General features: G+C 37.9%; 1 long non-coding RNA gene and 5 other non-coding genes across 12 annotated transcripts; all 6 read left to right on the top strand.

The window, feature by feature from the left end:
* Positions 1-6,637: 6,637 nt before the first annotated feature.
* LOC113295748 lies at positions 6,638-15,090 on the top strand. Of its 7 annotated transcripts, XR_003332911.1 has the most exons (8): positions 6,638-6,790; positions 7,256-7,317; positions 9,255-9,320; positions 11,441-11,536; positions 14,064-14,139; positions 14,341-14,414; positions 14,615-14,661; positions 14,801-15,090. It is a non-coding gene; the product is annotated as an uncharacterized LOC113295748 (long non-coding RNA). The 7 variants fall into 7 exon arrangements; XR_003332915.1 differs by lacking the exon at positions 9,255-9,320; XR_003332910.1 differs by lacking the exon at positions 11,441-11,536.
* On the top strand, positions 8,086-8,158 carry TRNAA-AGC. The gene has a single exon. It is a non-coding gene; the product is annotated as a tRNA-Ala (tRNA).
* Positions 10,197-10,269, top strand: TRNAA-AGC. Its single transcript has one exon. It is a non-coding gene; the product is annotated as a tRNA-Ala (tRNA).
* TRNAA-AGC lies at positions 12,396-12,468 on the top strand. The gene has a single exon. It is a non-coding gene; the product is annotated as a tRNA-Ala (tRNA).
* TRNAA-AGC lies at positions 13,148-13,220 on the top strand. Its single transcript has one exon. It is a non-coding gene; the product is annotated as a tRNA-Ala (tRNA).
* Positions 13,610-13,682, top strand: TRNAA-AGC. Its single transcript has one exon. It is a non-coding gene; the product is annotated as a tRNA-Ala (tRNA).
* Positions 15,091-26,807: the final 11,717 nt, after the last annotated feature.

The following is a 26,807-nucleotide window of genomic DNA, read 5'->3' as shown; positions in this document are numbered from 1 at the left end:
TTCCAATAGGGTTTGAAAAGATGTCTTACTTGCATCATGCTCATACATCCTTATCTGGTTGTAGCCGCTACATCCATCCATGGAGGAGAACATGCCGTGTTCACTGGTAGCATCTACCAACATGCCGATGTTAGGTAGAGGAAATCGTCATTAGGGCAGCATTCGTTCAAGTCTCCGGAATCCATGCAACACCTGATCTCGCGCCTGAATTGCCTCGGAGATTGTTTGACTGGCTTGGATCGGAGATTGTATGAATGCTTACACAAGGTCGAGCTGATGGAGATAGGCTTAGGAGATTCCTCATTGTCGAGCTCATCAGTTGTGGTGTTGGTACCATCTTGCAGCTGTCGTGGAGCGTCTAGCACTTCTTCTTGTGTCTCATCGTTGTTGTAGCATTCCGTTGGGCGGACAGAAGAATTGAGATGCCTCGTCAGCAATGATGCATCATGGGGCCTAGCTTTCAATGATGCAAGTCGGTCCTCCTCCTGGATTGATGCTCACGTGGGGAGTGGGATGCAATGGACTTTGTCTGATCATTCCCGCGGAGCTTCCCTCGGTTTGAACAGTTCCACTCCGCATATTCATGTGTAAGGAGACAATGATGCAGGAATACGAATGACTTCTTTATTCAGCATAGTCTTCAGGAATTTGTGATACGTTGAACGGAAGATCCCGTATGTGCTGGTCAGGTTTTCTTCAAAGTCTGTCATTGTGGTAGGATGCCATACGATCTTGCCTGAGCGAACCTGGGCCGTCCTGAGAGTCTCGATAGTAATCACATTCGAAGACGCTCCCGTGTCGATGAGGTCCCTCTTGAACTCTGAATCCTTGATGCGTGCAGTAACGTGTAGGGCCCGGTTGTGACCTTATTCTGGTTGATTGTAGCAAAACGTCTCTGCCCGCTGATTTTTCAAGAGGTGTAAAAGTTTGCATAAACTTTCCACTAGAGAAAACCGCTTCCTGATCCACCAGCCTCTGGCTCATAGTGAGACTATTTACTTGAGGAAGATCATTGTAAGGATCAGACCCCAGTGTAGGAATCTCCATGACAGGACCGTTCATATATGATGTCGCTTCTTTGATCAGGTCCATGTAGGTCCGCTACGCTGAAGTACCTTCTCCGGGTGCGTTGAATGCGTTCCTTTTTGGCTCCAGGGGATGTCGCGTCCCTTGTGGCAATCGATCAGTTAATGTTTTAAGAAAAGTGAGTACCTCTTTCTGAGTTGTAGCCATATCCGTTTGAGTCTTAACAAGAACTTCCTGCCTCTCCATCAAGTCTGCGATGGTAATGGGAGATGGTCCTCCTCTCGTCCCTCCGGCTCCTCGTCCTGACGAAGGAGTGGAATCTGTTGCTCTGGTAACCACCGGAGGCGTTACACTTGAGGAGATGTCGGGGTTCGCGGCTGCTCTGGCTCTGGTGATGGGAGGCGTTACACTTACTGGAACATCTCCTGCTCCACTGACGTTGGTGGTAGAAGTGACGACTCCAAGAGATGTATTGACCACAGTAGCTCCACTGACAGGTACATCAATACCGAGAGTGTTATCCACACTAGCTCCATCAGAATTGATTGTTGATCCAGACCTGAGTTCTACCATCTTGAAATGGATTGATGATTTAATTGGTCCTAAGATCTACCCTTTTCGAAATTAATAAAGTTGAATCGGATTTTGAAGAAATTGACTTTACGACCGAGAGATTAACCTCCCACTGTGGTCGCCAATTGTTTATGGGTGAAAACTATTCCTGCCGAGTTTGGTAATTTGGGGTGTGTGGATGAGGAATGAATCTAAACCCTAAACAAATGCACTGCACGGGAGTGCTTGTGATTCGAGAAATCAATATGTACAACTCTGGCCTAAACCAAGAAATGGCCGTTCCAGACTTGCTTCGGTCACAAAGTGAAGGATATGGGGTTGATCTTAGGGAGGGAAGCGAAGAAGGTGTTGAGATTGTGAAGGTGTTGGCTATGTATGACTTGTATCAGAAATCTGAACTGGCTTGCAGAGTGTAAGCTATCAGTTCCGGTGTTTGAATACGGTTGTATCAACACTTGCTTCTGTTGTCTTGTCTTCTTTGGAAAATAGGGCAGAGAACCTATTTATACAAGTCTTTGAACCTGAACCTCGTATCTTGTGGGAAGTGGAGAAAGTGGAGTGATGGGGTAGTGGAGTCGTGTGTTAGTGTTACACGATTAGTCTTGCCCACTTCTCCCATCATCACTAACCGTCCATGACTTCCTGACACGTTCTTGTGATGGCACGTTGCACGCTGCACGCTGTAAACCGCCAGACCAATACCCCAGTATGTATCCCCCAGTTTGTGACATGATTGATGTCTCGAGTGTGTGGATCGTGGGACCCACAGAAAGTAGCATGTAATGCTAGATTAGATAATTAAATGTTTAGGAAGTTGATACTTGTGAAATATCGTGTGTATTCTATGCAGGTACTGCGTCGAGTATATTCAGCATGTATGAAGCATCGTTGTTTGGGCGTCTCAAAATAGTTTCATGTCCAGCCTACTTCATGTGATGGTTTGGAGGTTTCGCAAGCAAGTCCTCCCTTGGCCGACCACATGGTATGGTAGAGTGACGGGTGGTGATCACCACGACGCCTCACTGACCAATTAACTCCTGACCAGGGATGTATAGCCAAACCGGTGAAGTTGGACGGACGAGATGATTTTTGAGACACTCATCTGCGACCGTTAGTGGAATTAGGTTTTTGGAAGAGGTGCGCAAGCACCACTTTTCAGCTTGGTCGAATCCAAGCTTGGGACACGATTTTGGCATGGCCGATTGGGTATGTGTGTAGACGGCATGCCGATGTACATGACATACCTTGTTGTCCCGTAAAAGTGTAATCTGGACCGCTCAATTTGTCCGACAAAGAGGAGCGGTCAGGATTGATTTACGACAGAAGTGTGGTGTCACAAATGTCGTGCGCCATGCCTTCTTCAGGCACGCGTTTCGAGACTACCAATCTTGGTCGGTCCCGACTGATTGGTTCGGTGTGTAGGTGATAGGCTGGTGTTTACGCCTATACCTGACTGTCCCATGAAAACGTGATCTAAGCCACTCAATTTGTCCGGTGAAGTTGAGTGGTCGAGATCAGTTCGTGATTGGGAGGTGTGACCACGCCAGTTTGGGCGTGCGAATTGAGACGACCAGGCATGGTATGCCTTGGCCGATCGGGTGTGGAGATATGTGAGCCCACAGTGATCGTGTTGATACTTACTGGACCTGCTTAATCAACTCCTAGACCTTTCGTTCGATCAGGTGAAAATGGACGCTCGTGATCGAAAACCCTAATTAGGGTTCTGCCAGTCGTGCGTCATGCCTTGTTTGGACGCACGAATTGGGACGACCATCCATGTTTGGTCCTGACCGATCGGTCATGTATGTAGGCGGGCCTACGGTGTTTGTGTTGACATGCTCTGGGCCCTTTGAATCTACATCTACACCCTCCATATATGCCTGCGAAGATGGATGTTTGAGACTGATGTGCGACACATGTAATGTGCTGCAAACACTAATTTAGGGTTTCTCGTCCACGCTGCTTTGGCTGGAAGAATTGGCAAGCCATGCTACCCTTTTGGGGAGGCCGACCATGCGGGGTCCGCATCGGTCCGGTGTTGAACATTCCAATACCTGCTTGAGGGTTATGGATTCGATCTAAGCCATCCAATCATGCTGGTGAAGTTGGATGGTCGTGATCGTTTCTGAGACTGATACAGAAAGTCCAGATGCTCGATCGGGCTAGTATAACACTCCGAGAGTTATAGCCTGTACGGGTATTTCGTACATGCCTCCTTATTTAATGCTTGGAGATTCGTGTTGCTCTGCTGAGAGCAACACTCAGTCGTCATGCCACACCAATAATAAGAATGGAGTAGTACAGGAAATACAAGGCTGGTCATGCATTAATTGGTAATGCTATTAGTTTATAGTGAAGAAGTATTCTCCACTTTATCAGTGGCTTTATCCTTTGCAGTATGTTAGCGCATAGTTTTTGCTTTTACAATTTTAGCCTTAAATGAAAATCCACCATCAACACCAGGTTGCACTCGTAAGTGAGATGCTAGCAGGCCCGATAACGCACACGTTGGCTAGTTTCCAACATGTGGGGATGATCAATCCCATTGTCTGCCTACTGTTCCGAACAGTCTTCCAGATATCCACTCGTAAGTGGGGTGCCACTTAGGCTAGGAAAACTCACAATACTTAAACAAGCTCAACTCGGTTTGCAAAGTAACTGACATAACAATAACAAACAACTTCTGCGCAAAAGTTGGCCTATTATCCAACTTTAAATTTTCCATTCAAGGAAGATATCCGCTAATGATTCCACTCCACACAGTCCTTAGAGTTATCTCGGAACTTGCTATGATACCAACTGTGACGGCCGGAAAATTACGCGTCATAACTTCTCTGATGCGCCACTCTGATGCTATAATTCGGGCCTTAAAACCAGGCAAATGCATGTCCATTTTCCTTTACAAGTATGCTCGACGAGCATGATGCATCTAACTTAGCTTACACACGGTTCCAACTTACCCCATGTTCTGCTAAGGGTTTAAAGCCATAAAGGATACAACCATTGCATCTTATATGCATCACTTGCCTTTGGGTCCATCCTAGGCATAGTGTATGCCTTGAACTCGCGCACAGGTAATTACGTACTAACTCCCCCTCTTTATTTTTCTTATGAATTGCTTGAAGCATGTACTTGTCTTGTTCGTGCCAAGTGTGAATCAATCATGCTTATGCCATACTTTCCTTAGGATTATGCAAGCTCCGCTAACTTGCATACTAATGTAGCTTACTTTCCTAGCCATGCCCAACTCGCAATCGGTGCATGGCTAGGAAATATGAGCGTCCCTGGAATGAAATACAACTAGCCTCATCAGGTGTGTCCACAATCATCTCTTGCATCGCAAATACCGAGCCAGATGATATGAGAGGCCAATATGCCGCAATCATCTCTCAATTAGATGATATGAGCGACAAAGTGCGAGACCGTCAATGTTGCAACTTATTGCGGCTGCCTATGTACCCTTCCCTACTCTAAAGGGATCAAGCACTGACCGTAGTTCATCCTCGAAGGGATAACAACTTAATCCAACTCGTTTGCAAGGTCGTGGCCAGGCAATAATGGTAATGGTCTTGTCAGTGTAGGCCGTTCCGGAAAAATACATCCAAGTGATGCATATTTGGTCCGCTACATGGCATAGTGATGCTCATGCTTAATATGCTCCCTTGGAAAGGATACACAGCTATAAATGAGGTCTAATCATCATTTATACTCTTTAGGCTAAGCTATGAAGCTTACTTGGTGCATGGTCCGGATATGCACCTTCAACCAACTACTCCTCCCTATACAGGTTTTAAAGACATTTTTACAACTTAGATTAGGGGAGGAAAATGACATTCACCAAGTACAGGCCATGGTGGTTATACATTACTTCGGCCCACTGCAATGTACAACCATGATGGTTGTACATTCAGTTCTTGCTCACATGCCAATTCTAATGTCCGGCCATGATGGCTGAACATTTCCTAAGCCAGGTCCAATGAAGGGTCGTGATGGTTGTGCTTTCGGCTTTGGCCCATAGGCCACTCTAGCGTCTAGCTATGATGGTTGTACATTGTCAAGGCCAGCCTGATCTGGCCTGTTGCACCATTATGATGCGGTATTGACCATAGGCCAACCATCTGCCTAATGTGGTATGTTAGCACTACCTTTGCTTAAGTCCATCCTCCCAACTAGCCTAATGCACCATTTGATGCGACATTGGCCTAGGCCAATATTTCTTTTACTACACAACGAAAGCTTTGGATGAAGTTTCATCTCAGGCCATGTCGCATCATTTAGCATGCGTCATGCTAAAGACACGGGGTGTTACATAGGCACTCTTTAAAGTAAGGGTTATAAAATCAGTGTTAAAAACACTCCAATGAGAAACTAGGTGAAAGAGGGGTTTTTTGATCGTGGGAAATACTTTTTTACGCACTAAGCGGCCAAAAATCAGTTGCTCCCTTTTTTTGTTATTAAAAAAATAAAATCCTTGCAGCTAAACATTAGCCGTTTTCTTTTTTTTTTGGATTTTTTTAGTAATAAAATTTTGAATGGATCCGCATTAAAGAGTTTTAATAATAAAAAGAGTGAAATTGTCTTTGAAAGGCATATCTTCATCCACTCAAAGTGTATCTTTTTCAAGCGACATATGTTCAGCCGCTTAGTCTCCGCTTAGCCACTTCTTCCCTTGAAGGAGAGTACGAAAGATTTTGACAAATGGGATGAGTGTTCTTATCGCATAGTAACACCTAATTGACACGATTGCTAAAGGCTGGTACCAGCTTTGGTAGGACTGGTACCAATCCATAAGTCCAACGACCAACACTATGTTGTTTACTTGTTTTATATGGATTGGTATCAGTCATAGCAAAGCTTATATCAACATTTCTTTCGCAATCATGCTAATTTGTGCTTTTGAATACATTTAAATTTCTTTTTTTTCGGGCCTAATTGTATTATGGGTAACCCATAGATGGGCCTTAGCCCTGAGTTTCCCTTTCCGCCTTACGTATAAACAGAAAAGTGTAATATACCCGTATGGGTACGACGATCCGAACAAGAGTGCTCAAATAAGAAGAAAAAAACAAAACCCTAATTATGTCCCGATCTTGTAATAATCTTTTCTTCAACTGCACATCAGATCAGACTATCACTCGCCTTTGACTGCATATGCGGTTATAATTGGTGATCAACAACGATAATACTCAAGGTGCTTTTCTTCTCATTTAATTTAAAGATCCATGATTTACAGTTTTTCATTGAGATCTAAAATTAAAATTTTGTTTGTAGTTCATTACACTAAACCTAGTATATTAGTTAACCTAATCAAAAGTATGGGGAACTATTAAAAAAAAGTTGATTTCGTTCTTTCTATTTTTAATCCTTGAATTTATCGAGCAGATATGATGTTCGGTCAGTATGCTTTGTTACGATCTTTACTTATTATATGTGGATTAAGAAAAAGTCACTTCTCAGAGTTTTACCGTAGATTTCACTTGATTACATCTCATTTGTTTTTTTTTCTTTCTGAAATTGGTTATCATGTGATGTCTGCCTAATCGAAAATGACATAAATATGTGAATTCGTGAAGGATGTGTAGTGCAATTGTTTTTAAATGCAACAGTTTGGTTTTTTGTTCAAGTCTTAACTTCTTCAACTCGTTTTTACATACAGAGGTTGTGCTGTTAGAACACTGGATATCATTTGTTGACAGAGGGAAACATATAGGGTACATGGTAAGTTCAACTGGATGCAAAAATACGATTGTCATGCCATTATGCATGACAGTTTTGTTTCAGGCAAGAAATTCTGATTTGAGGTTGACATTTTAACGATAGTATGATTGAAAGGATAAAGAGAGGGATTTTTGCTTAGAATCTCTTGCAAAATGTTTGTAGTTTGAATGTGGTATTTTTGTAGCAAAAAGTTAGACTGAAGTTCCTGAAGAATATTCGTATTAGATGAAGTCATGAACTTCTGAGTCTCACATAATTAGAAATTTAGAGTGACCCATCAAACATAGAAAGAAAGGATATGCCAAATGGGTTATTTAGTTCAGCCCCCAATACATCTAATAATCCAAATTTACTAGTATGATTTTTCTTTTTCTTTTTGACTGTATTTAAGAGTGAGTATTTAAGAAAAAATAGCCTGCTTGGTATGTTTCAGATATGAGAAAGAAAGTGAGTTGTAGTAGTTACGTGTTGAAGCATTCTTGAAGAATACATGATGGAGAAACAGAAATACATGCACATGACAAATTGGTGATATTTTTCTATGGACAAAATAATATCACATAGCACTGAACGAGGATCTAACATGTGGAGTATGTATTTTTTGAAGTCTAGTTTATTTTGATGTTAAAGATTGTACTAGGGAGATACATCACATGGGGGTGTAGTTCATTTGGTAGAACACTCGCTTAGCATAACGTGTGGAGTATGTATTATTTGAAGTCTAGTTTATTTTGATGTTAAAGATTGTACTAGGGAGATACATCACATGGGGGTGTAGTTCATTTGGTAGAACACTCGCTTAGCATGCGAAAGGTCCGGGGTTCGAATCCCCGCACCTCCAGATTTTTTTAACGCACCCTAGATGGTTTAACTAGAAATTAACGCACCCTAGATGGTTTAACTAGAAATATTTGTTTGATCTAGTGATAGTAAATAATTAGATTGCCAAATAGTTTTCTTACAAAGAAGCATTACTTATGAAGTGGAGGCTTGTAGAGCTAAGTGAAAGTTCCACTCCCACAAGTAGATGGTTTAACTAGAAATATTTGTTTGATCTAGTGATAGTAAATAATGAGATTGCCAAATAGTTTTCTTACAAAGAAGCATTACTTATGAAGTGGAGGCTTGTAGAGCTAAGTGAAAGTTCCACTCCCACAAGTAAAATCGGACCAAAACTGTTCCTATTCCATTGTGCATGAAGGTCAATTTGGCTCACAGCTTTGAATGGCAATGCAATATATAGAGAGATGTTCCCTAATAATCTCTTGAAGGATAGAACTTGATATTCCGCTTCCTGAAGTTCTCTGTTACTAGGAGGTTATTGTTGGCCTTGATTTGATTTGAAAGTTGAAACCGTATACAGAAATTTTGTTTGTTCATCATAAGAACAATCTTCGTACTAGATAACCCAACCAAAAGAAACAGGCCGAGGAATTAATGAGAAAGAGATTTCCGGATTTCAACCTCCTTTACAACCTAAGGTTTATTTTGCATCATACTGGAGTACTATACAGAACTGGTGATTGATTAGCATGGTTTGCTATGATGTGAACTTCTTAGGATGAATAGAAATTTCGCTTCTTAGGTTTATTGTTATATGATTTCACTCTATTACCTCTCATTTGGATGAGCTTTTCTTAAACCTCTTCGGTATCTGGTAATAGTTAGTTTGAGTGCCAACAAACCAATTCGCATGAACTCATGAAGGCTGTTTATGTAGTAGTTAGTTTAATCGCTTCTCAGGGTGTTACCGTAGATTTCACTTGATTACACCTCTTTTCTTTTTCCCCCTCTTTCTGAACTTGGTTATCATGTGATGTGTGTTTCATCGAAAATGAAATAAATATGTTAAGTTCGTGAAGGATGTGTTATTTTTAAATTCAACAGTTTGGTTTAGTGTCTAATTGTTAACTTCTTCGACTCGTTTTTACATACAGAGGATGTGCTGTCAGAATCTTGAATATCATTTGTTGATGTAGCCGGAAACGTATATTGAGTACATGGTAAGTTCACCTGGATGCAACAATTTGAGTGTCATTTCATTATGCATGACAGGTTTGTTTAAGGCAATAAATTTTGATTTGAGGTTGACGTTGACATTGTCGCGATAGTATATGATTGATAGGGTGAAAGAGATGGATTTTTGCTTATGATCTCTTGCAAATTGTAGTTTGAATGTTAGACTAGTATATTCGTGTTAGATGAAGTCATGAACTTCCGAGTCACACATCATTAGAAATTCAGAGTGACCCATCAAACTTAGAAAGGACGGCAATGTCAAATGGGTTATATTTAGTTCAGCCCCCAATACATCTAGTAATCCAAATTTACTAGTATGTTTTTTTTTTCTGGTAGAAATAAGTTAGACTGAAGTTCCTGAAGAATATTCGTGTTAGATGAAGTCATGAACTTCCGAGTCACACATCATTAGAAATTCAGAGTGACCCATCAAACATAGAAAGGACGGAAATATCAAATGGGTTATTTAGTTCAGCCCCCAATACATCTAATAATCCAAATTTACTAGTATGTTGTTTTTCTTTTCCCTTTCTGACTGTACTAGTGTGATATTCGTGAGAAAACAGGAGTTTCCTTGAAGTGATTATTTAAGAAAAATTTGCCTGCTGAGTATGTTTCAGATATGAGAAAGAAAGTGAGTTGTAGTAGTTACGTATTGAAGCATTCTTGAAGAAGATGTGATGGAGAAACAGAAATATATGGAAATGCGATTTAGTGAGCACATGACATTGGTGATTTTTTCTATGGACAACAAGATAATATCACACAGCACTAAACTAGGATCTAACGTGGAGTATATATTGTTTTGAAAATTTAGATTATTTTGATGTTAAAGATTGTACTGGGGAGATATATCACATGGGGGTGTAGTTCATTTGGTAGAACACTCGCTTAGCATGCGAAAGGTCCGGGGTTCGAATCCCCGCACCTCCAGATTTTTTTTAACGCACCCTAGATGGTGTAACTAGAAAATATTTGTTTGATCTAGTGATAGAAAATGATTAGATTGCCAAATAGTTTTCTTACAAAGAAGCATTACTTATGAAGTGGAGGCTTGTAGAGCTAAGTGAAAGTTCCACTCCCACAAGTAAAATCGGACCAAAACTATTCCATTGTGCATGAAGGTAAATTGGGCTCACAGCTTTGAACAGTAATGCAATATATAGAGAGATGTTCCCTAATAATCTCTTGAAGGATAGAACTTGATATTCCGCTTCCTGAAGTTCTCTGTTACTAGGAGGTTATTGTTGGCCTTGATTTGATTTGAAAGTTGAAACCTTACACAGAAATTTCTTTTCATATGCAAACTGGGGGGGGATTCTTTTTTCATATGCAACTTAATCGTGTAATTAGGATCTGTTTATGCGATCTTGTTTTTACTTAACCATGAGATTTTTGATATTCGACTGCTGAATCTGTTCAAGGTTTTATTGGAAGGAAACATGGGATTAGTACTAGGAACTTTTATAGAGGTATGAAGAAGCATTTTTTTATTCAGTAGAAGCTTCTGTAGTTACGTACAACTTCTACTGCCATAAGAATTAAAATGATTCTCATTTCGTTGCAAATGAAGCTTTTACATGGGGTAGATGCTTCAGTTTGGCTCACTTATATGAATGGCAATGGGATCTAGAGAGAGATTTCTGCTTATAAGTCTCTGGAAGGACAGTACATAAAATTTTCTGCATCCAGTAACTCATTGGCTCCTAAGGATTATCGTTTTAGGGGACCTTATAATATTCAGAACTCTATTACATGAGCTTCAACGTCATTTTAAAATTAGTGGGTGGGTGACAGTTTGTTTTGTTTTCACTTTCTATTTTTCCTTGTGTACAACTTTCATAACTTTTTTGGTTAATGGATTAGGTTTAGTTTTGTCTAGATCTTGAAGAACTATGATGAATTTTAATAGAGATGTTTCATTTGAGGCAGCTGGCAAGGAATCACCAAAGGGAAAATAGATGCCTTTATGATAATCTTATAAAACAGTACAATTTGCACCCCATGGGATTATGTAGTCAATTTTTAGTGATAGTTTTTTGTTTCATACTTTCATAAAGTTCGCTTTCTGAACTTCTTTAACACTTGCTTTTCGGAAACATAGACTGCTTCGCCTTGTGGAGCAGCATGGTTTTTTTTCGTCAGAAGGAACTTGAAGGCTCTATTCCTGATGGTGTGGTAGCTTATAGAGAGATATTTGGTAAGTCAATTTGGTCCCAACATTATGATTTTTATTTCCAATATGCGTGTAGAATCTGTAGGGTAAATTCTTTGTTCCCACTGGACCTTTCAACATTAATCAGGCCAAGAGTGAGAAAGAATTTTCCCCTCATAATCAGCTGAATTGTATAAAGTTTTTGGGGAGTAACCAGTTATAGGAAATGTGCTTATTGGGTTCTAAATCAGTTTCTAGTTATATGAATTTGAAACCCGTGAAGCTTTTGGTTCAGCATAGACCTTTTAATATTAATGAGACCACTGAGATTGTGAGAATTTCCCCCTCAGAACCCGCTGCAACTGTATGAAGTTTTGGATAATAACCAGTTATAGGAAATGCACTTTTCGGTTTTTGATTCAGTTTCTAGTTATGTGAACTAGTGGGTTGCACTTTGACATAGGTACTACAGACTCTAGAGAATTATGTCATCAATCTTTTTCCTCGCTGGCCTTAAACAATTTAATTCGCTTTGGCACTTGTGTTATGGATAATTTCTCAGTTAATTCCTTCGATTTTCGACATGTGAAGTGGAAAAATACGTTTTTGTTTTTAACTAATGTAGATTATTAAGGAAAACTGAAAAACTAGAGATAGGGTCTAAGAAGTAGGAGATAGATAGAGACTCAATTAGTTACGTGATGAAACATTGTCAAACAAGACGTAAGAAATAAAGTTTTGGAGCTGCAACGGATTGTAATTGAGCAAACAATTATGGTATTTTCTTCTATAAACACTGTTAGTTCAGGTAACACTGAACTAGGGACAATTATTGAAATATATGTCCATTTAATTTCCTGACTACTTTAATTCCAAAGGTTTTTGTAGTAGTATATGTTCACATAGGGGTGTAGTTCATTTGGTAGAACACTCGCTTAGCATGCGAAAGGTCCGGGGTTCGAATCCCCACACCTCCAGAAATAAACTTTTTTTGTGTAACCTACTTTTGTACAGTCCACCTATCCATATATTGCTTTAATAGTTTGATTACTGTATCTGTTCAAGGTTTACTGATGTGGAATGTTAGTAGGAAGTTTTCTAGAGTTGTTAGATAACATTTTCTGGTGAATTAGAGATTAATAGATATAATAGATAGCCACATGCTACTTCTGTGACTGGAGCCAGCATGATATTATTTCGTCATCCATCTTCTGCTTCACTGGTCTTAGCAGGTCAGCATTTCCTCCTAGTCTGCATATTACCTTCATGACTTCATCTTTTAAGGACAGCCACCCATCAAAGATAGTTGAAAAGATATGCCAAATGGGTTCTTCATTGTCTTAGAAACCACATAAACCCGCAAAACATCAAAAAAACTCAAATTGAGAATAAGTTTCTTAAATAATGGTTTCTGATAATACTATAAAACATTGTTCAAAAGAGAAAAAACACTGGAGATATGTATACTTAAGAGAGGGAGATCAAGGCACTTAGGTGGATAATGCTAATAATATTGCTGTTTTTCTGTCTATGAGTAGCATAATAATTTTATGCAACGCTGAACAAAGAATTATTGTTGAAGATTTGAAGTAATATCCTTTGGAGGCTCAGCTTATTTTTCATACTAAAGATTGTACTAAAGGTGTATATTCACGTGGGGGTGTAGTTCATTTGGTAGAACGCTCGCTTAGCATGCGAAAGGTCCGGGGTTCGAATCCCCGCACCTCCAAAACAATCTTTTATATGTTACCCTTTCTGCATAATTAGGAATTGTTAGTTGTTATTGAATCCCACTTACTCCCTAGATTAGTAAGAATTTTCGAGGAAGTGGAAACCTATGTACTGGTGGTATATATATTCACATGGGGGTGTAGTTTGTTTGGTAGAACGCTCTTTTAGCATGCAAAATGTCCGGGGTTCGAATCACCTCCATAAAAAGCTTCTCCATATGTCATTAACTGTTATTTGCAGCGTATCAACCAATTTGATTATTATTGTTAAAGGTGAACGACACTCTACTTCACATAACTCTGAAATATGAACTATCTGGAAGCATATACATTGGAAGTTTGAATAATTTAATACTAAAAGTCTGCTAGTGATACTTATTTGCAACATGGGGGTGTAGTTCATTTGGTAGAAAGCTCGCTTAGCATGCGAAAGGTCCGGGGTTCGAATCCCCGCACCTCCAGAATAGTTTTTATATGCAACACTATTCTCTAATTATAGATTTAGCGTTGTTGGTGCCACATAAGCTGAAAACTCTGAGTATTTTGGCTTATTACTATAAGGTTTTACTCAAGGAAAATGTGAATTAACTGGATTGTGTCTAGACAGGTGTGAAGAAATTATTGTCTTTACCACTATGAGTATAATTGGACCAACATGATCCTCATCTCCCTATGCATGAAGCATTTACCTGGGAAGTCTTTGACTTGGCGTAGTTCTCTGAACGATACTGAGTTATTGAGAGAGATCACCCCTTACAGTTCTTGTAAAACAATTTCCTTTACCACTCTGAATCTTCTGTCCTTAAGCGGTTTTTAAGATTTATAGGACTTGTTATATGCAGAATCTCCGATGTGCATGAATTTCGACGCAATGCAAAGATAGGTTGATATAATTGCCGAATCCAAGCTTCATTTCAGGTGCTAACTGACTCTTTCTTCTGCATGAAGCTTTTACCTAAGGAGACTTTGACTTGGATTAGACCTCTGAATGATACTGGATTACTGGGTTGTTAGGAGATATAACCCCTTGTGATCTCTTGTAAAACAATTGTCGTTTACCTCTCTGAATCTTCATTCTTGTTATATGGTTTAAAGATACGAGGGACTTATTGCATGCAGAAACTTTGGCGTGCTTGAATTTCGACACGGTACACAGATTGGCTGATAATTTATGAATTCAAGCTTCATCTCAGGTATTAAGTAAGTCTTCATAGTTGGTCTAAATTCCTTTAGTGGTAGCTATCGTGTTTTACTATTCTGCTGCTACAATTACTTCTTGAGTTTGCCCGGTTACTGTGTGATTGTTATTTCAATAAATAACAGTAACACTCGCTGATTTGGGAGAGAGATATTGCTAACTCATAGCTTCTTCTCCTTTCTTTTATATACACAGCATTTCCTTATGGGAGCGGAAGCTTATAGAGAGATACATCATACATGGTAAGTTGAATTTTAAGATTCTCATCATTATGCATGAAGCTCCTCTCCAGGATAAGAATTCTTTGCTTTGCACGAGCCACAATGTAGTAATGAGTTCTAGGGAAATGCAACTAATTCAGTGGGTTGTGCATTATTGTAGATTCCTTGGCAGCAATTTTTGCTACTTAGCCCTTGATGGTTCAACTCCCTTTTCTGGTCTGGCTAATTCCTCCTGAATGTCCTTCCCCTTCAATGTTAATAAAGAGCAATAGATCCTTCTTCAAATCCAAGAGGCTAAAACCATCCAATTGAACTAAGCTCGAAAGATTACGACAACAATTTGGAACTTCTTTTCCCTTCATTAAGGCAAACCTTTGGGTCTTGCCGGTTAACATGTATATGATCCAAAGTTTTGAGTGTTCTTATCCAATTTATTATTCCATTCTATCCTGATGTTTGATGCCATTACCAGCCAGAAAAAGAAAGAAATGGAATCCCACTGTGTCGTACATAGAAGCAATAGGTTTGCAGCTCAACCACATAGGCATACAAATGCAGGGTAATCCTAACAGAACCTTCCATAGAAGGATGAAACACAAATTTGCAATACATTTTAAAACCTGAATATAGGTATATTTGAGATGCCAGGAAGGTAGGTTTACTTGGAACCTTTGTTCATGTTTATCTTCTTTGAATCCCAGCGTTTTTTGATACTAAAAAGAAAGGACTGTTTGAGGCTTATGATATTTTGTTACTAAAGATTGTACTGGTGGTATATATTCACATGGGGGTGTAGTTTGTTTGGTAGAACGCTCGCTTAGCATGCTAAACGTCTGGGGTTCGAATTACCTCCATAAAAATACTTTTCCATATGCCATTGACTGGGTAGTATTGTTATGCACTTTATTTGCCTAGTTTAATTGGGGGCCCCAAAAAACAATTAGGGGCCTCCCATTAGAGGACAAAAAAGGTCATTAAAACTCAAATTAAGTCACCCCTTAACCAAAATATTTTTAAATGGCTAAACTGTCCTTAAATGATTAGTATTAAAATTTAATTAAGTTAAGTTAATTAGTGTGGTTAGATTATGTTAGATTAAACTCAGATTTTAGAATCAATTTTTTTTTTTTTGAGTTGAGAAAAAGAAGAGGAGGTGTTGGAGGAAAATTTAGGATTTTTAGAAGTGAGTAATTCAAGTAGGGGAAATGATGTTGGGGAAGGTTCAAGCAACAAAGATGATTGTGTTGATGGTAAGATTATCTTAAATTCTCCCATGGATTGGATGTATGTCACAACACAGAGTAAGAGTCGTCAATGTTGAGGGATGTATACCCCAACGACTCTAGAAAGTCGTCAATATATTGACACAAAAAATGACGACTCAAACCTGCAACTTTTCCAGGTTATGAAAAATCGCCAGGATAATATGATATACCCTGACGACTCTTAGCATGGGACATAAAGGAGTCGTTATTTTGTGTGTTTATACCAAGACGACTCTGAAAATTTTCGGGACAGATTTTTCACTTGGGGTCGTTGACGTTTATAAAAGGGTCGTTCATAGAGGATCATCATTGGTTTCTATATTATGTTAACGACTCTAATTTAGGGTAAAAAACATGAAAACCAGAAATATGGTCGTTATCTTGATCATCATATACCCTAACGATTTTACTGTAACTGAAATTTTTCGGGTAACGACCATACAGATTACTGTAATTGGTCGTTAACTGATACCAAGTACATCACAATATTTTCAATATTAACCAATGCAAAACACACCTTGAGTAATCTAATACGGACAAGCACTATACAGATTACTTAAACAAGATGTGCAATTGGTAGCTATACCAAGAAAAAGTTTTTCATCTTCTAGGTCAAGAGAATCGCATGTCCCACATTAGTCTCTAACAAGAAAAACTACATCAACTCTTCACATTAGTATTTTCCATATCATCATGTATCTTTATACCGTATGAAACGATGTTTTCTTTGGGGAATAAAATGTCATATTTTAAGAGATTGTAAACAACTAACTAAGACGGTTTTTATTCGTTTAATTTAGAAGAAAACAACATAATCGATCTTTTATGAAGAAAAATACTCATAACTTTGTTGCAAATAGATGTGATGTTTCAAACTGGAGATATGCAACTCTGTAGATAAACAAACACACCTAACTTCATATTTCAATATCTCTCTCAAGTTGGTTCATTTTCAAAAATTACAGTCGGTAGGTGTATACTACCAATTAAGTTGTCATTCAAAATTCACCTAATCTAAATATATTGTTGGTAGCTATTAAACAATATCTACTGATTATGTCAAAATTTAGGAACAAAAATGAAGTTATAGGACATGATCGATAAATGATTATCAATTCCACCTACCGATTGTAGCTGAAGTTCTTTAGAACTGAAGAATATGATGCAAAATTGGTTAATAAAATCAAATTTATGCCTAACGATCATGTCATGTAACTTGAAACCCTAGGAAAATTATGATAATTTTCTTTAATAGAAGCAGTAGATACCACAAGACGCTTACCATTGGGCGTAGATGCCGATTCACAGAACCAGTAGACGACCCACTTCAGGGACATCGTCTTCTTAGTGATGAGACGGTTCGTCATCTTCTTCCTTGTCTCAATGAACAATCTCTTTTAATTTTGACTAGATTTGTGCCCATGCTATGTACCGCGCATATTTAACTTCTCATAACATTTACCTATTTTAACAAAACTTGCATGTAACTCGGGCTATGAACCGGTCCGACGAGAATTTTGATTTGGTGTGGTGGGGTTTTATTGCGCCTCGTCGCGATGCATTATACCTTCATTTTCTATTAATAAAACTAGCACGTACTGGGCATATTTAACTTCTCATAACAGTTACAATTTTCCACCAAACAAAACAATAGTGAAAATTGGTATGTAACCCATACTATGCACCGCTTCATTGAGAAGTTTTGATTTGGTGTGGCGGGGAAAATTAAACCTTGATTGCATCTCTAAAAAGATTTAAATTCAGAATAATATGAGCAGCTAAACTGGTCAATCATTTAAGCCGTTTTTACAATATCATGTGTGCAGTATTGAATCGGGTATTGCATAAGTGATAATAATAAAATTCATAGTTATTACGGATTAATTGATTATTCTACAGTAATAACAGTATTTGTTGTGATCACCAAGTGAATGCAATTATCAATCTTATATCATACTTAACCAAAATGTTACACTGATGCCTTCCACATCAAGTAAAATAGTTATACATAGTGGCAATGTAATTTTTCCGGTGATAATGTACATATCTCACAACAACAAAAAATAGTTGTCAAACCATATAAATAGAGGCTCAATAACCAGATTAAATTCAAATTATATATATATATATATATATATATACGCTAGACTCTAATTATATTTAAAAAATGATTGTAGATTATCAATACATGGGTTATGGTTTTTCAATAGTGAGAAAGTTTAGAAAGTAATTATGTCCATGTTGGAGTTTCATGTAGCGTGCATATTGCAATATAGATTGTTGACGTATATAATAATGATGGTTTAAACTTCAAAGCTTCGTATTCTACCAAACAAAGTTCGATAAGGTATAATGCTAGATTTGTTGATATAAGAGGGGTTGTGGAGATACTGAAAACTAATCAAGGATTCGTTGAATCGGGATACATGGTGGTGGATCTTCCACTCCCATATTTTAGATGCTCCGATTGCGGTGCTAATACCCAGCCGGTGTCTAAAAATACAATCAACTTTTAGAATAACATATTACTTTCTGATCCCCAAGGATACTTGTTTCATTCCAAGTGAGTAATTCTTCAGTGCCATATTCAGATAAAAAAGTCCACATATACTGATAAAATAAAATATCAATAACATCAAAAGCAAAATAATATCGGTAAAAAAACGTGAGACAGATTAAACGGAAACCTGAAGAAGGAAAAATGATTAAAACTCAATGTATTAGAATTGAAAATAGTTTACCTGATCGAAGGATTAAACCTTATAAACAAAATCGTAGTGACAATCGCTTCTCAAGAAGAGTCTCCAGATAGAAATGCAAAAGAAAGAGAAGATGAAAGAATTGGGTGGAGGCGTAGCTAGGGCTAGGTTTTGGAGAGGAAGATGGGAGGAACAATTAAGAGTGATGAATATTTTTCCTTTTTTATAGAAAAACTTAGGCAAGCCTAAGGGGAGTACAAGATGGAGCTATCCGCTAAAGAGATGGCACTGCTCCTGAGTTTAGAGTTTTTACATGTCAAGGATAAATATAAAGTATCTAGATATTGTTGTCTTTGGATAAATTTTAGACCAGTTAAAAATAAAATAAAATAATAACATTTATATTTTTTTCTTCCCCCTCTTTGTAGTATCTTCTACTTCTCTCATGTTAGCCGAGATTGAACCTTCCTTGAGCTGCATTGTGGTATAACATCGTAAATCTGACCAGAGTTTCCATAGATTCAACATGCACTTCAACATTTGTCTGCTGCATCTCCTTAGCGCAGATGAAATCTAGGTATGCTTCTCATGTTGCTTCTCCCTCTCCAAAATATCCTGGATATCCTCTAGTCCTAATGATGTTTCCTGCAAAATCCAGAGCAATTAGAACTGTATAGTATAGGTGGGATTCTGGGTACTGCAAAGTCAAGATACAAATGATTATCCCAAATACCTCCCTCTGGTCATAGGTAGAAGGATAATTGAGTTCAATGTCAATACTGTATGTTGCAATTTCTCCTCTAAATGGAGAAGTATTGAGAATATGGTTCTGCATATAATGTATTATGTGATGAGAACACAAATGTTGTTTTATTCTCTCAGCAGTATACTTAGGGTTTAGCTGGGCGTGATTAAATATGAAGTCACATATAGCCTTCCAGATGTACCAACATGCAGTAACATGTATGTTGTGCTGTAACTGGAACTATTGTTGGCTTCATCAAACCAAGAATTCAACAAATCTAGGAACTTTTTGGTGAAATCAAATTCCCCATAGTTTGGGCCAAGCAAAAAATGCTAGATATTAGCGGCAGCAGGGCATGACAGAAAGAGATGAGTCATTCTCTGTTCACTTATTACACAACTTGCAGATAGGATTAATGTAGTGAAGGATGCTAAAAGTTTTAACATTGGCTGGCAGGATCCCATGAGCACATTTCCATTAGAAAATCTTAATAGCATGTACAACATTCATTTTCCAGAAAGCTTCCCAGTTACTTGTCTGAGTAGAAGTACTATAAAGTGCGTCCATCTTAGCTTCGTATAGGGATTTGACTGAAAACTTACCTGAGTCAGTAAGTTTCCAGTGCATTCCGTCTTTCTCCCCATGATTAACAATAGTTTCAAGGATGGCATGTGCATGACAAGGTTAAACCAAACACTGATGAGTTGAGAGTTCCATTCACCATTTTCTTTGAGCAAGTCGGTGACCAGCTGAAGATCCCTTGGACAAGTAACTGGTTTTCAGAGAAGAATGTTGAGGTTGGGAACCTAAAAATCTTCTCATATGTTGATTCTTATACCATTGCCGATCTTCCAGTGGCTATATTGTTGGATATTACCTATGCCTTCAAGAATGCCCTCCCAAATCCAAGAGTCACCATCTTTAGGTTTGGTTTCCATGTTGTAAATATTCTCACCAAGAAGATACTTAACATCCATTAGTTGATACCAGGGAGAGTTTTTGTCAGTTTCCATTCTCCATCCAATATTACTGATCATAGCACTATTGAAATATTCAATATTCATGAAACACTGACCTTCATGTTCTATAGGCTTGCAAACAAAGGTCCAAGCTTTTGGATAGTATCCCTTTGAGTTATCAACTGCTTTCCCCCAGAAAAAATCTCTTTCAATCTCGTTAAGGTCTTGGAAGGTTTGTTTAGGAAGTTTGAAACAATTCATCTGATAAATGCTAGCAGTAGAGGTAACTGATTTAATGAGGGTACGTCTTCCAGTAGGGGTTAAGAGGGATATTGTTCCAGATGACTAGCATGAGCTTTAGCTTATTAACACAAGGTTTGAAGGAGATGATTTTACTCCTATGAGTGAATATAGGGGAGCCTAAATACTTCTCATGCATATCAAGAACCCGAGCTCTTATGAGGCTGCTTATTTGGATGTTGAGATTGGGGTCAATATTATTGATGAAGAAGACCCCAGATGCTGAAGTTGATTAACTGGCCAGAAGTTTCACTAATCATAGTGAAAATATCCAGCATATTCCGGCTTTCAATCTTGTTTTCCTTACAGAAGACCATACAATCATCAGCAAAGAGGAGATGGTTTATAGAGGAAGCTCCTTTGCAAATTTTTATCCTAGTGATGATACCCATTTCTTTAGCTTGGATCAAAATTCTAGACATAGCTTCTATGGTGTCACCTTGTCTGAGGCCATTAGTGGGCTTGGAGAATTTTTCTGTAGAACCTTTGATGAGGACAGCTGAGGTAGTAGTGGATATGCATTTAAGATATTTTGTTGCATCATTAGTCATCAAACCCAATCTTGTTCATAATAGCCAGGAGGAAGTCCCAACTCAGTCAAAAGATTTTGTCATGTCTATTTTAATACCCATGAAACTATTCTGACCTTTTTCTCTCCTCTTAGACCTCATAGTGTGTAAAATTTCATGGGTTATAACATCGTTATCAGCGATTTTTCTTCCTGGAATAAAGAAAAATTAATAAGGAGATGTGATTTTATTAAGAAGAGGTTTCATTCTCTGGGCTATAAGTTTTGGTATAAATTTGTAGGTGGTGTTGCAAAGACTGATGGGTCTGATGTGACTTGGGGCGGTGAGGTTTTCATTTTTAGGAATGAAGTAGATGAAGGTAGAGTTCATTTCCTTAAATAAACGACCATAGGGGAAGAAGTTTTGCACCATTTTAACAATGTCCTCTCCAACAATGTGCCAGTTGGCCTGAAAGAAATTTGGAGGAAACCCATAAGGTCCCGGAGCTTTGTCTCCCCCCATTCCGAATAAGACAGATTTTATTTCATGCATGTCAGGTATTCTACTGAGGGTAGTGTTGTCATTTTAGTTAATGGTGGGTGGGATTAGTTGAATGATGTCAGGGTTAATCTGGTGTCTCCAAGTTGTTGCCATTTTAGTAACATCTTTTGCTTCAGTGATCCAGTCCCCATTAATGTCTTGTATGGTATCAATTTTGTTTCTTTTGGACCTGCATTTGGTGGATCTATGGAAGTACTTGTTATTTCTATCACCAAGTTTATAGTTTGATCCCTACTTTTAGTTTTACAGAAATTTTCTACAACATCATACCATTCATTGACCTTTTTTCTTGCTTTGTTTAACATTTTACCCCTATCACGTCTAACGTAATTCTTGTGGAGAAATACAAGTGTTTCTTGCAGTCCTCTATGGTAGTTTTGATGTTTCCATAGACTTCTTTCTTCCCAAGTCTCATAATAATTTGATGTATTTTAGTCTTCAGCAATGAGAAAAACAACAAACCCAAAGAGATTTTTTCTCCAACAGTCAGCTATGATCTTCTTGCATTCCTCATAATCAAACCAAGGACCAAGGAATTTGAATGGGATTTTACCACTTTTCTAGTGAATGTTTGAATTGAGGAGGATAGGGTGATGGTGTGAACCAATAGCTAGCATATTTTAGATGGTGGTGCTAGGAGATTGCAACAACCAACTTTTATAAGCTATCCCTCTATCCAGTCTTTTCTCAGTAAGAGCAGGACCAATCATCTTTTTTAACCAAGTAAAGGGACAACAAGTGAACCCAATGTCAATAAGATAAAGATCATTAATTTTATCAGTAAATAGGTTGGATTAAAAAGTATCAATTGGGAGAGCAATATATTTTTATAAGGCATGAAGAATAACGTTACAATCACCAATAATCAGCCATAGAAATTGATCTGATATGGTCGTGTTAAGATATAGTTTTCTCTATACACATTTTAGATTTCGAGCTGAGTATATCTCGCTTACATATTTCTCGAAATATGTGTTGGTAAGCTTTCGCTTAGACCAAGTTCATCTTATATCATGAGAAAATTGCCGAGTAACATCTTACATGGTTTGTGTGATACAATCATTTGATGTATGCTTGGAATGTTTCGATAATGATTATTTCAATATCTTGAAAATTGCTTTGATGCTGATAGTGTGTGAAAACGGCTATTGTCATTATAGAAGAATGTTTCAATGATTGAAATAAAGAGTTCAGAATGTAACCATGTTTGGATATAAGCATATATAGTGTGTTCGCACATTAGTGTATAAATCCATAAACCGGGAGCCAAGTGTATGCATATGTGTGTATACGAAATTGGTGAAGGAGACAGAGTTTGGTTTTGAAAAACTTTTAACTAGTCACCTTAAACAAACTCAAATCAGGTTGCTTAAGTACACATACCCGTACGCATACTTAAGCTGGTTACTTTGTCAAATCGGTGAGTTCATGAACTTAAACATTTAAATCATAAGGAATGCAATCATTGCACACCGTGGCTATAATGTTCATTATTGATTCAAGTGAATCAAACCGATTTGGTTTCAATTGTGTTTTCTATGGTAATTGAACAACTCTTTAACTAGTTTCATTTGAGTCATTTGAACTAGTTATGGGTGAGATGAATAAGATTGATATGAGAGTAATCATATGGCTAACCTCGGTTAACTATTTGTGAACCAACAAGGTGTACACGTTTAGGTACGGTTACATAAACCTTAAATGAGAGTACATTTCATTTGTGTGTAACAAGCTAAATTCGATCTAACGGTTGAAAGATATTAGCTTGGTTGAATCAGGTTTTTCATCTAACAGTGATTATTGAATGCTTTGTTACCAAGATAACTTGGATTGGAAACCCTGATTTGAAAACTATATAAAGAAGAACTCTAGCAACTAGGAAACCTAATCCCCACACCTCCTGTGTGTTACTAGTTGCATAACTAGAGTTGATTCACCTTTAACCTTAGGTTTCTTCTCGAGACCCTGTAGGTTAACGACTTGAAGACTTCATTGGGATTGTGAAGCCAGACCCAACTATTATCTTTGTAGTTGTGTGATCTGATCTTGTTGTTTCTATCATGTTGAGTGCAATTGAAATAATTAGCTCGAGATTTTACATCTCCAATAGGCAAGATAGAAAAGTAATCACAAACACTTCGTCTCATCGTTTGTGATTCCACAATAACTTGTTTCGTTAGTCGATTAAGTTTATTGTGAGGTGAATGATAATTCTAGGTTGTTCTTCGGGAATATAAGTCTGGGTTATCAATTGGTTCCTGTTCACCTTGATTTATCAAAAGAAGGAACAAAAACTCTTGGGTATTTTTATGGGAGACAGATTTATTCAATCCTATAGACTTTTCTGTGTGAGACGGATTTGTCTATCAAGTCTTCGACTTTGGGTCGTAGCAACTCTTGGTTGTGGGTGAGATCAGCTAAGGGAATCAGTGCGTAGTATCCTGCTGGGATCAGAGACGTAAGGAGCGCAACTGTACCTTGAATCAGTGTGAGATCGATTAGGGATCAACTACAGTCCTCCGAAGTTAATTGGTAGTAGTCTAGTGTTTGTAGCGGCTTAATACAGTGTGGTTTTAAATCTGGACTAGGTCCCGGGGTTTTTCTGCATTTGCGGTTTCCTCGTTAATAAAATTCTTAATTAGAATATTTTGTTATTTCAATCTGTTATTTCTTTTCCGCGTTATATTTTGTTATATAATTGAAATATCACAGGTTGTGCGTTAAGATCAATCAATTAGAATATCCAACCTTAGGTTGTTGATTTACTTTGATTGACACTTGAACATTGGTCTTTGGTACCGTTCAAGTTACTCCTCCTATTCAATCGGGCTCGCAGATTTCTATTTGGTGATTGCAGATTGAATTAAGAGTTAGAGATATTAATTTCTTTGACATACTTTACTCTAGATTGAGTCTGATTGTCTAGTTGATTCTCTAGAAAGTATATTGGAGTAAGTCCTCTCAGATTGCCAAACGAATTGTTGGGTGTGGTTTTTAGACTCCCGCATTTTCATTAACATTTTACCCATATCATGTCTAACGTAATTCTTGTGGAGAAATACAAGTGTTTCTTGCAGTCCTCTATGATAGTTTTGATGTTTTCATAGACTTCTTTGTTCCCAACTCTCATGAGAAAAACAACAAACCCAAAGAGATTTTTACTCCAACAGTCAGCTATGATCTTCTTGCATTCCTCATAATCAAACCAACGACCAAGGAATTTGAAGGAAATTTTACCACTTTTCTAGTGAAGGTTTGAATTGAGGAGGATAGGGTGATGGTGTGAACCAATAGCTAGCATATTTTAGATGGTGGTGCTAAGAGATTGCAGCAACCAGCTTTCATAAGATATCCCTCTATCCAGTCTTTTCTCAGTAAGAGCAGGACCAGTCATCTTTTTTAACCAAGTAAAGGGACAACAAGTGAACCCAATGTCAATAAGATAAAGATCATTAATTTTATCAGTAAATAGGTTGGATTAAAAAGTATCAATTGGGAGAGCAATATATTTTTATAAGGCATGAAGAATAACGTTACAATCACCAATAATCAGCCATGGAAGTTGATCTGATATGGTTGTGTATTACTTTCCATGACTCATCTTTTTTTTTTGCAAGTCATAAGGACTGCCCGTTAGAGCATTGCTCGGTCGAACTCGCATGTGTTGCTATCTCAAGCATGTTTGTCAATGTTAGGGATCAAAACTATGAGTCTTGATTTCTAGCCTATTTAGATGTCTTGGAACTATGACATAGATTGTGTAGTTGAGCTTTAGACTTCACGGCGTTAATCTCTTGAAAACGAAGAACTACTAAGGGGAGCTTGTGGAACTTTATCGACAAAAGGTATGTGGAGACTGAAACTTATCTATCACTTGGAAAATCTATTTCTACTTTATCTCCTATATTGAGACATAAGTTGTGTTACGATATAGTTTTCTATTATACACATTTTAGATTTCGAGCTGAGTTTATCTCGCTTATATATTTCTCAGAATATGTGTTGGCAAGCTTTCGCTTGGGCCGAATTCATCTTACATTCGTGACGAAAATCCGAATAAGATCATATGAAAATTGTCGAGTCACATCTTACATGGTTTGTGTGATACAATCATTTGGTGTTGTCTTGGAGTGTTTCATTATGATAATTTCAATAACTTGAAAATCTCTTTGACGAGAAATAGTTTGTGAACAACAACTATATAACGTCCTCTAAGAAAGTTTCAATGATTGAAATAAAGAGTTTAGAATCATGTAACCATGTTTGGATATAACCATAGTGTGTTAATCACATTAGTGTACAAGTCCAAAACCGGGAACCTGAAGTATGCTTACCCGTACGCATACTGGTGGTTACTAATGTCTGGGCAAGTATGCTACCCGTACGCGTACCGACGGAAAGTTCACGTCCGTGAAAATCTGCTGGAGTTTGGAATGTGTTGAAGTATGCGCACCCGTACGCGTACTGGCGTAACCAAACTCAAATCTGGCTACTCAAGTATGCATACCCGTTTGCGTACTTGAGTGGGTTACTTTCTAAAATTGGTTGTGTACATGAACTTAAACATTTATATAATAAGGAATGCAATCTTTGCAAACCGTGGCTATAATGTTCATGAATTGATTCGAGTGAATCAAACCGATTTTGTTTCGATTGTGTTCTTGTATACTTATATGAGAATATAGCAATTGAACGACTCTTTAACTAGTTTCATTTGAGTCATTTGAACTAGTTATGGATAAGATGAATATGGTTGATATGAGAGTTATCATATGGATAACTTCGGTTGACCATTGTTGAGACAACATGGGTGTACACATTTGGGTACGGTTCATAAACCTAAATAAGGGTACATTTCATTTGTGTGTAACAAACTAAGTTCGATCTAACGGTTGAAAGATATTAGCTTGGTTGAATCAGGTTTTTCATCTAACGGTGAATATTGAATGCATTGTTACCAAGATAACTTAGAGTGCAAACCCTGATTTGAAAACTATATAAAGGAGAACTCTAGCAACTGGGAAACCTAATCCCCACACCTCCTGTGTGTTACTAGTTGTATAAGCTAGAGTCGATTCTCCATTAACCTTAGGTTTTCCTAAACCTTGTAGGTTAACGACTTGAAAGAC

Source organism: Papaver somniferum, chromosome 1, assembly GCF_003573695.1.
Source record: "Papaver somniferum cultivar HN1 chromosome 1, ASM357369v1, whole genome shotgun sequence".
Taxonomy (NCBI): Eukaryota; Viridiplantae; Streptophyta; class Magnoliopsida; order Ranunculales; family Papaveraceae; genus Papaver; species Papaver somniferum.
The sequence above is the reverse complement of the archived record's forward strand: the minus strand, read 5'-3'. Positions and strand labels throughout refer to the sequence as shown.